We start from the raw sequence: 10,052 nt of genomic DNA on the forward strand, positions 1-10,052 counted from the left end.
AGTTGCAAAGCAGTGCACAAAAAATGATATATTCCTTGGTTCTCGTTATGAGTTACACAGGGTTCATAGCCACATTTTAGTTAAAAAAATAAGCACTTTTCAAGCACATTTTAAGAAAAAAAATAAGCACCTGTCTAATGACATTATACACAACTGCATAACCTTAATTAGACTTGTAATTTAAAATATGAGAAATGCAGTATTTATTAAGAGAGAATAAGCATTACCTCAACCATGGAAAATAATTACTTTTTTTTTTTTCCCTTTAAATTTTAAATAACAGTTCAATTTACAGAACTAGTTTACAATGAGAGGAAAAAAAAAAAAAAAAAACTATGCAGAACTAAACTATATTACAAGATTTAATGATGAAATTTCAGTTCAAAATAGAGAAAATAAATAATAATAAGGCATATTTATTGTATTTGCTTGGAACCTAATAATAAATACAATTTATTTTTCCACTCATATTAATATTTAAATAATTTAAATCTAAATTCTGAATATTTTCTAAATTTTCATTGTATATCAGTTTTCTCTTAACAGATATTGCAAGCAAAGTAATTTAAGTAAAAAAGAGGAACATTTCTGAAATCAGAAGACAGAAATTTGCTTCATGCAGTCATCCTTTAACAGTAAAAGCTTAACTAAGCCGCATACTTGGAAACTGGCGAATATTCGGACAGTTGAGCGTAACTTGAAAAAGAGGAGCGGAGGGGGGGGGGGGTTGACTGTAGCCACTTTTTAGATTTTTCCGCTAAATAAATGCTTTTGACATTCTGATATGTGAATCATATAAAAATAAACCAATGGAACTGAAAAATATTCTGCTTAGCAAGCACAGTAAAACTCTTTTAAGTGTTCATAAACAAATCTCAAACAGAACATCAAAATTAATTAATTAATTATCTCTGCGAAATATCGCAAACGTTATTGCACAATACGTGTGCCATAATTCTTCCCTACGTGATATTACGCAATCGGAATCAACAGCTGCTGAAATTGGGAGAATAAAGAACTAAATATGAGTAACTGGGGTGTTTTTCATTCTAATTTTCAACAGACGGCGTTAAATTTCCGCAATAGAATCATTCTTCGCTTGGGTTGGTAGACCACAGAACTTTTAGTCCTATTCAATCCAGATTGGAAAGTGACAAAAAAAAAAAAAAAAGTCCGTTGCTTGTTTTGCAGCGAACTTGTAACAGTTTCAATATTTGAGATTTTGCGGAGAAAGGGGAGAACCTCCCAATCTTCGCACTATATAATGTATTGGCCAAAAAAAATTAAATTATTTTGACTATTCGATTACTTTCCCTTTATTTAAGCCATTCCGAGTATTATTCCTAAAACGCTGTGTTAAAATACAACCATTTTTGGAAGTTTACTATACTTCAGCAGTTACTGCAACTGTTATTATAAACATTCATACATATACTCATAATATAAGCATAATGATCATAATAAACACAAATATGAACTGACCAAGCGGAACGAGAATGCAAATTATTAAGATCTGGATAGAAATTTAAACGTGTATAGTATTTGGGTGAGAGGAAAAGAATGCCGAATGTACCGAAATTTTCTACTGCTTTCGCAATTCTTTGACCAATATAACGACGGGCACCTGTCTGTACTCTTTGTGCGCACCAAAGGTTATGTTAATGCAGAGAAAGGGGGAAAAGCTATTTCCGGGAGTATGATTCACCACCTGACATTCAATATTAAGAAAAGTTGTTTATTTAGTTTCGGCTTTGGTAGGGGGAAAATAGCGCGTTCATTAAAAAAAAAGCACTAAAAGCAAAAAATAAGCACTAAAAACAAAAAAATAAGGGCTTTAAAGAAAAAGTAAGCACCTATAAGGGCCTTTATATTTTATTTTCAAATATAAGGACTTATAAGCACTTATAAGGACCGCTATGAACCCTGGTTACATGCAAAAAAGCAAGTCTTAATAAAAATCGATATGCCAAATGTAAAGTTAATATGTTGGTTTTTTCGTGCAATACATGAACATATACATAAAATTTAAAAAAATAAGTCAGAGCAGAATATAATTTATTACTAAAAAAACTTTTATGTAATCAGTTGCAATTAAGTTTCTATTTAAATGAGAATATCTATTCATTTCATTTATGCGATCATAATGGATTTTCAATCGTAGTTTTGGAAGTACTTTAAAATTATGCAATGAAGATATTAATCGTAAATTCACAATTTCTTTAGAAACTGCACTGTTAAAAACATAAATATTTTGGAATTTTATAATACTGAAAGATATTCAAAGACAGATCTCAATTTTCCCAAGAAATTGCCAAGAAAAAGGGTCATTATTACAAAGTTTAATATTACATGATTTTTCTACTTCCATTAAGCTTTACATATTGTTTTCTGTGCTAACTTGAATTAAATACAAATTTATTTTCGTGCATCGTGTTTAACCAGTTAATTTTGAATTTTCACTTTCGTATGCTTAATATATTGTTTTCTCTGCTAACGTGAATTTATGTTACTTATTCTTTAATTACTTTGATTATATTCTTTAAATATCATGTTTACGCGGCTTACTTCCATGTGTTTTAATATCTCATAACCAACGCCCATCAACCATAGGTGAACTTGGCGAGTAAAACAGCAACGGCGCCAACGGGTTCTCTGTGGATGAAAATTCAGAATTTCTAAATCAATCAAACACATTCATGAAAACAAGCAATTTCAAAAGTCATTATAATAACAGTAGTCAAGAAAGCATAAAGTTACCAGCAAGAAATCTCTAACAAAGTTAAAGATCATCCATATAATCCAATTGCTATATTAATCAAAATAAATAAGAAATTCAGTACAAAGTCTGAAATCCAGACGTCCATTATCCGAAATGATCTAAAATCCAGACCTCAAAACCACCAACAACATTTTTCTCCTAAGTTTTACGCATGCACATTTGATTCCACCCCCCTCCGAGCATAATAAAACATCTGGAGTGTGCCAATTCTTAATTTCACTTTGACACTAAATGAAATACATTGTTATTGAAGAAACAAAACTTTTAGCATAAATATGTACGATCAGGATCAGTAACTTGGTTTCATTCCTGCGTATCCGCTTTATGGTACACATCTCAAACTGAAACATTCCACATAGATACATCATTGATCTGACGCCAACCTTGGGAATCATTATTTATTATACTTTCCTTTCATCACCGCATGTTTATCAAAACATGACAACTTCAGTAATGACTCATGTAGCGATGCCTAAACAATTTTTGGTACTTTTCCGTTTTGCCGGCGCAAGCGATAAAGTCGCCAATAATGGTACAATCGATGCCAAAAGGAATATTCTTGCTGGTAACCTTTTACGCCTCATTTTCAAAACAAGTCGCAGCTTTTTCTTATCAGATTGATTGGTTTTTTCAATACTGGCATATAATTACATAGAATTTTTATCAGATAGTTCAGTTTTATGTCTAAGGCCATTTTCAGTAGTTAAGTCAATTAGGATGCAATCACAGCTCTTACCCGAAGCCGAAAATATAGAAAAGGTAAAGTCAAGGGTTAAATTCATCAATTCTAATAAGGATACATTAGCGAAGTAAAGCACTGCAGTTTTACATAATTTCTAAGTAAGCTATTCGTACGAATTGAAATATTTCTTGCATTTAAACTTGTGTTCCAAATTAAGATTTAACTTGAAATTAATGTAGATAATTACTGAGAGCATTAGATTTTTGTAGAGTAGTTTACGTGAGATGAGATAGCTTGGGGTCACGTGATATAAACCGGCGAATTAGGATTTTGAACCATGAAAGCATAGTAAATTCTTAAATTAATGTCTTTTTACAAATTTATTGTCTTTATTTATCGGCTTTTTATAAAGTTTTAAGTGATATTAAAATGTTTATGCCTTCAAAAAATGAATTCTTAGAACTAAGATTTTTTTAATATTTTTTATGTGTATACTGTCTGTTGTCGCCAATAAAGTCTGCTTGGCGAGATTTGCGCCGGCGAAACGGAAAAGTACCCAATTTTTCTTGTTAGTAATTGAATAATAAAGGTGTATGGTAACCTTATATGTTGACATTATGCTTGGCGATGATTACAGATTTAAGTTAAATGTGCTAAAAAAATGTTTACGAGGAAACATTTACCAAACATTTCTTTCCATGTGATAAAAATAGATTTTGTTGATGATACTCATAGACTCAAAGATTAAATTTATGGCTATTTGAATTAAGAATAATTGATTTGTTATTCACATAAACCCAGAACCAGCACCAGGGCTCGTATGGCTGCAGAGACTCGGAGAATTTAGGACCCACAGAGACTGCATCAGGCGGTAAGATATCTAGCGCCGGCCTTCAATAAGGCTGAAATATATGTGGGAATTTATTTATTCAGAACTCTAATAAGCCTTAAGCACGTGAAAGAAATAGACATAAGTATGATAAATAACAAAACTAATATAATTCAGGCATAATTGTCTCAGTGCGTGATAGAAGCAAGATAAAATTTAACAGAACAACTTGTCGTTAGTCGCCAAGCTCATGATGCATAGCCAAATATGTACAGTGAAGGATAGCTAAATTTGATGATGATAGCCACTAATTTTAAAGGTTTTCGGATATAGCAAAACAAAGGCGAAATTTTCCAATTAACGGATTTTGTAAAGAAATGTGGACAAGCTGTAATAAATGAGGATGATATAAAAGAAGTTTTCATTGTGATGACAATCCTTCTCAATCATCAATCAATTAATGAATGGCGAAATCTGTAGTATAGTTCTAGATCCAGAAAATACGCTACTGATAGTGAAGAAAGTGACAGAGAAGTTACTGACAACGAGAAAATTTTGATTGACAAATTAATCGGAATTCTCGAAACAGCAGTTACAGGACTTCAACAATGTAACTAAGCAAAGGATTATGCCTGTCTACAGAATTAAAGAGAATGTATTAGCGCAACAAACGGAGCAACTTAAACAACTTGCATTGAGAGAAATGTTTAATAAGGCAAACAAATCAATATTAAGCTTCTTTTTTTTTTTTTTTTTTTTTTTTTTTTTGTAAATTTTGATACCCTTTAGGTCATAAATACTTCATTATTTCACGAACTTTATCCATGTACACGTCGATCTATTTTCACTTAAAAAAAAAAAAATCCCCGAATTTCACAAAAATAGCATTGTGCACTCTTTTAACTTTATCCATGTACACGTCGACCTATTTTCACTTAAAAAAAATCCCAGAATTGCACAAACTTGCATTGCACACTCCCTTTACTTTGTCCATGTACACATTGATATATTTACACTTAAAAAGTCAAAGGAGCACCAAATTCTACAATATAGGGGAAAAAAATGCAAAATCTCAATAAAATACATTTTAAACCAAAAAATAAAATAACATAGAAAAGAAAAAACATGTTATATATTTAAGCACTACCAAAAGCAAATATTCACTTACCATGATTTTCGAGTTCGCTTCGTACACCCCGAGCCACGTAAAAATCAAAATATCAATCATACTCAAATGACTTTTTTCAAACCAGGTACTCTTTCTGATCGAACACTTCACATAGTGACCATCTGAACTTTTCTTCCTACAAACCCATTCAAATCCATCTAAACGATTTTTACGTTCGACTAGACGCATATCCTTCCTACATACAAAACACTTATAATGGCTACTAAGTAAACCTACATTTACACACCAGTCAATTAAAGCTCTTTTCCCCTTTTGCTCCAAATTGTACAGAAACTTCAAATTAATCTTACTACATTCGGCCATTCTACTGTCTAAAGAATCAAACCAACACACACCACAAAAACGCTTACAAAACATCCCATGATTCAAAATTTCCCAGAATCATGCACCTGATTATGTCACAATAGGGTTTCCATAACATTCAACTACTCAGGCTACCATAAATGAAACAACAACTTGGTGATAAATCAAACAACAACTTCACCATAATACAAGGGGTACCTTAAAGTCTACTCTACCCCAATTTTTTTACTTGCTATTTTCAAGTTGGCAATTTTGAGAAACGTGCGGAGCAGTGGGTGATTCTGCACTCTCCCAGTTTGTCGCAAGGGCTCTTATAGGATTTTACCCAAATTTTAATTAACATAATCTAATATTTTAAAGTTGCAATTGCATAACATTATGGGAAGAAACGTATTCATGGAAAGGTTGTTTCACATTACGGAAAGCTTCTATCAATCTACAACTTTTATTTATTTTTAATTAAAACAAATTTTAAGACTATTTAACAGGAAGAAAGAAATAAAATAGAATGGAAATATCCCCATTATAAATAATCAATAAAGATCCTGAATTATTAAAAAAAAGTGTGGAAATTTTTCTCTTCCTAAATATTTAACATTACTGGATAAATAGTAGCATTTAGGCTGATTAGCATATTTCAGCTAAATATCCACTGTATCCTTAATTCTTACTCATCTATTACAATATAAATATACCTAAGTTTGAAAAATAATATTAGGTACTTTTCCGTTTTGCCGGCACAAACGATAAAGTCGCCAATAATGGTACAACTGATGCCAAACGGAATATCTTCGCTGGCAAACTTTTACCCTTCATTTTCAAAACAAGTCGCAGCCATTTCTTATCAGATTGATTGTTTCTTTCAATACTGACATACAATTACATAGAATTTTTACAAGATAGTTAAATTTTTTGCCCTAAGACCATTCGCGGTAATTAATTACGATGCAATCACACCACTCACCTGAACGCAAAGATATAGAAAAGGAAAATCAAGGGTTAAATTCATCAAATCTAATGAGAATGCACTAGCGAAGTAAAGCACTGCGGTTTTACATAATTTCTGAGTAAGCTATTCGTACGAATTAAAATAATTCTTGCATTTGAACTTGTATTCCATAAGATTTAACTTGAAATTAATGTAGATAATTACTGAGAGAATTATATTTTTGTAGCGTAGTTTACATGAGATAAGATCACTTGGGGTCACGTGATATGAACCGGCGAATCAGGATGAAAGCAAAGTAAATTCTTAAATTAATGTCTTTTTACAAATTTATTGTCTTTATTTATTGGTTTTTTACAAAATTTTAAACCATACTAAAATGCTTATGCCTTCAAAATAAAAAATTCTTAAAACTAACATTGGTTAAATTTTTTATGTGTATACTGTATGTTGCTGCCAATAAAGTCTGCTTGGCGAGATTTGCGCCGGCGAAATGGAAAAGTACCCAATATTATAATTAAATTGTCTTGGACTAAATATCTCACAAGATTAGTAAAGTTCTGCTTCAAGTAAGAGAAAAGCAGTTATGTAATTAATTGATAATACTGTATTATATTCTACAAGACATCTTTGTGTGTTTTCCAAGAGGTTTCACCTTTCAAATTCTGCCCTGCTTCAGAAAATATGTTATAGTGTCAAAAGCTGTTAAATACGTGATTTTAGAAATTTTCAGAAAGATCATTTCAAAAATTTGGTTAATCTTTGGAACATGGTAACAGGTAGTTTGGTGACATTTTGGTAAGGTGATAAAGGTTACTAGCTAGGATTTTAGCAATAATCTGAGAAGTACACAGTTTGAATCACAGATTATTTTGTCTCAGAGAAATGAGAGATCATGAGACATGTCATGTGACATTTTCCGGAAAATTCCAAACAGGATTTTAGCTAATAAGCACTTAGAAACAATTTCGCTGCTAAAGTGCAGAATCGCCCACTTATTTGTTTGGTGCTTTTTACAAGAGTAAGAAGAATTGGATTTTTGTAATTTTTTTTTTTTTTAATTTTTATTTTTTAAGTGAAAATAGGTCAATGTGTACATGGATAAAGTCATTTTTGTGTGCGCAATACCAAAGTGTGCACAATGCCATTTTTGTGCAATTCTGGGATTTTTTTTAAGTTATAATAGGTTGATGTGTACATAGATATCGTGTATATGCAATTCTTAAAAACGCAGCAAGCAGTGGGCGATTCTACACTTCCTCCCAATTTCGCACCTAATCTTCGTCATGATTAAGCACTTTTGTTCCATAAAAGTTCTAGCATAAGCGTAATTCGGCTAGCAGATTGTTGGAAAAAATTTTGAGTAAAAAAAAAAAATAAAATAAAACATGGCTTTACTTCGTGAAAACAAAATGGCATCCAAAAAAAAAAAAACTAGCAGGTTGCTGTAACAGGGATGGTCGCCAAAGTTTCCCCAAGTTACCATAATCCGAAGATTCACCAAAAATTTTACTAAAAAATTCCCTTTTTCTACTTGCAAACTAATAACAAATTTAAGAGTTTCTAGTTTATTTACAGTGTGAGCTCCATCTAAGGTATTTTGTGCATTATGGCATTTTGTCCCATTTTTAACGAGCATTTTAAGCTAAATATACAGTTCTGAAGAATAATGGTCAACTTAATATAACATGTGACATGACGAAAATATAGTCAGCCTATTTTTGAACTTATACTTAACATCTGGATTTATTGTAAAATGAAGACTAAGAAAACGCATAATTCAAGGAAACTAACATTTTATACTTTTAGTTTCGCACATTTAAATATTCTGGCACTTTTTTAGGAAACTACACATATTCGATTACATTTGGATATCAAACATTTTACTTTAATTGTATATTGAATTCCTACATACAAACAGATCACGAATATAAATATTTTCGCTCTAGCGTAGAACTGAGTGCCCCTTCGCTTCACGACAACTTTTTTAAATTTTGGCGATGAAACCTTACTTCTGGTTACCATGATAGTTTTAACTCTGTTTTAGCTTCCTGATTTTATTTAAATGAAAATAGATTGATGTGTACATGGGCAAATTTAAGGCAGTGCGCAATGCCTAGTTTGTGCAATTCTAGGATTTTTTTTTAAGTGAAAACAGATCAATGTGTTCATGGACACAGAGTCTGTACAATTCTTTGACTTCTTATTTTTGTTTTGTGTAGCGACCATCAAGAAATTGTACCTTCCTGGTGCCGATCTTGGCATCAAAAAAAGAATCGCCAAAAAACAAGGGGCACCCAATTGTAAACTTTTACCAATATTTTGTGTATTTGAAAATATATATATATAAGTGAATACATACACAGCAAGCCTTTTGAAGCGTTCTTCTTCATCACCCGCATCAATATCCATTGAAGTCTCGGAACTTTTAAAAAGAAAAGCACACGGTAAATAACACATTTGTTCATTGGCGCAAACACAACCAGCGAATCAGCTTTACGTTTCAACGTTGCCAAATCGCGCAATTTTCGACAAAACTATGCTGCCAAAATTCATGTGCTTGCGTTTTTGGGAAATTTTCCCTGCTCTTTTTTCTTAAACGCACATATGTTAAAATAACTTTTCTATTAAAATTAATTTATAATAAAAAGATCTTGCCCCCCAGATGGTATAGTGTTTAGGAGCTACTCTAATTTTTCATTATTTAATTTCTTCAAATATAATGCAAGACTCTAACATTTGGTGGCAACAGTTTGAAAAGTAAAACGAACATTTATAATAGTGATTCAACGGGGAGATCAGAGATCATTATTCGTTAAGTAGTGTTCGACCCGAGGGCCTTTACCACTACATGTTTATCAATCCCCTAAGGACCTGTAAAAGTTCGTTAAATTCCATAAACTGGAAAAGTCGTATGCATTTGTAATAAAAGTGCAAAGTCTTCAGTTGCGAAGAAGTTGATCAGGGGTGACGCTGTAGCCTTGGCTACTAATGTTTAAAATTAATTTATGACTAGTAACAGCATGAATTATAAACAAATAGCTAAGTTATTGCATTTTATTTTCCAGCTATCGAAATGCGACGCTACGAGCAACGTTTTGAAACCAAAACCTAGCAATCATGAATCAGAACTAGAACTAGTTGCCATTCAGCATAAAGAAATTTAAATATAAATATGAATATTAACAAAATATTAAAGTTAATTTTATAAAATAATTAAACACATGAACAAATATATGAAATAAAAAATAATTATTTCTCATGCAATAACTGGGTCACTACAACGCCATATATCGGCCACAGATGAAGTTTTCGTTGGATAAG

The sequence above is a fragment of the Stegodyphus dumicola genome, chromosome 2 (assembly GCF_044657685.1).
Source record: "Stegodyphus dumicola isolate Sdum_Otavi_A_Nest chromosome 2, ASM4465768v1".
Taxonomy (NCBI): domain Eukaryota; kingdom Metazoa; phylum Arthropoda; class Arachnida; order Araneae; family Eresidae; genus Stegodyphus; species Stegodyphus dumicola.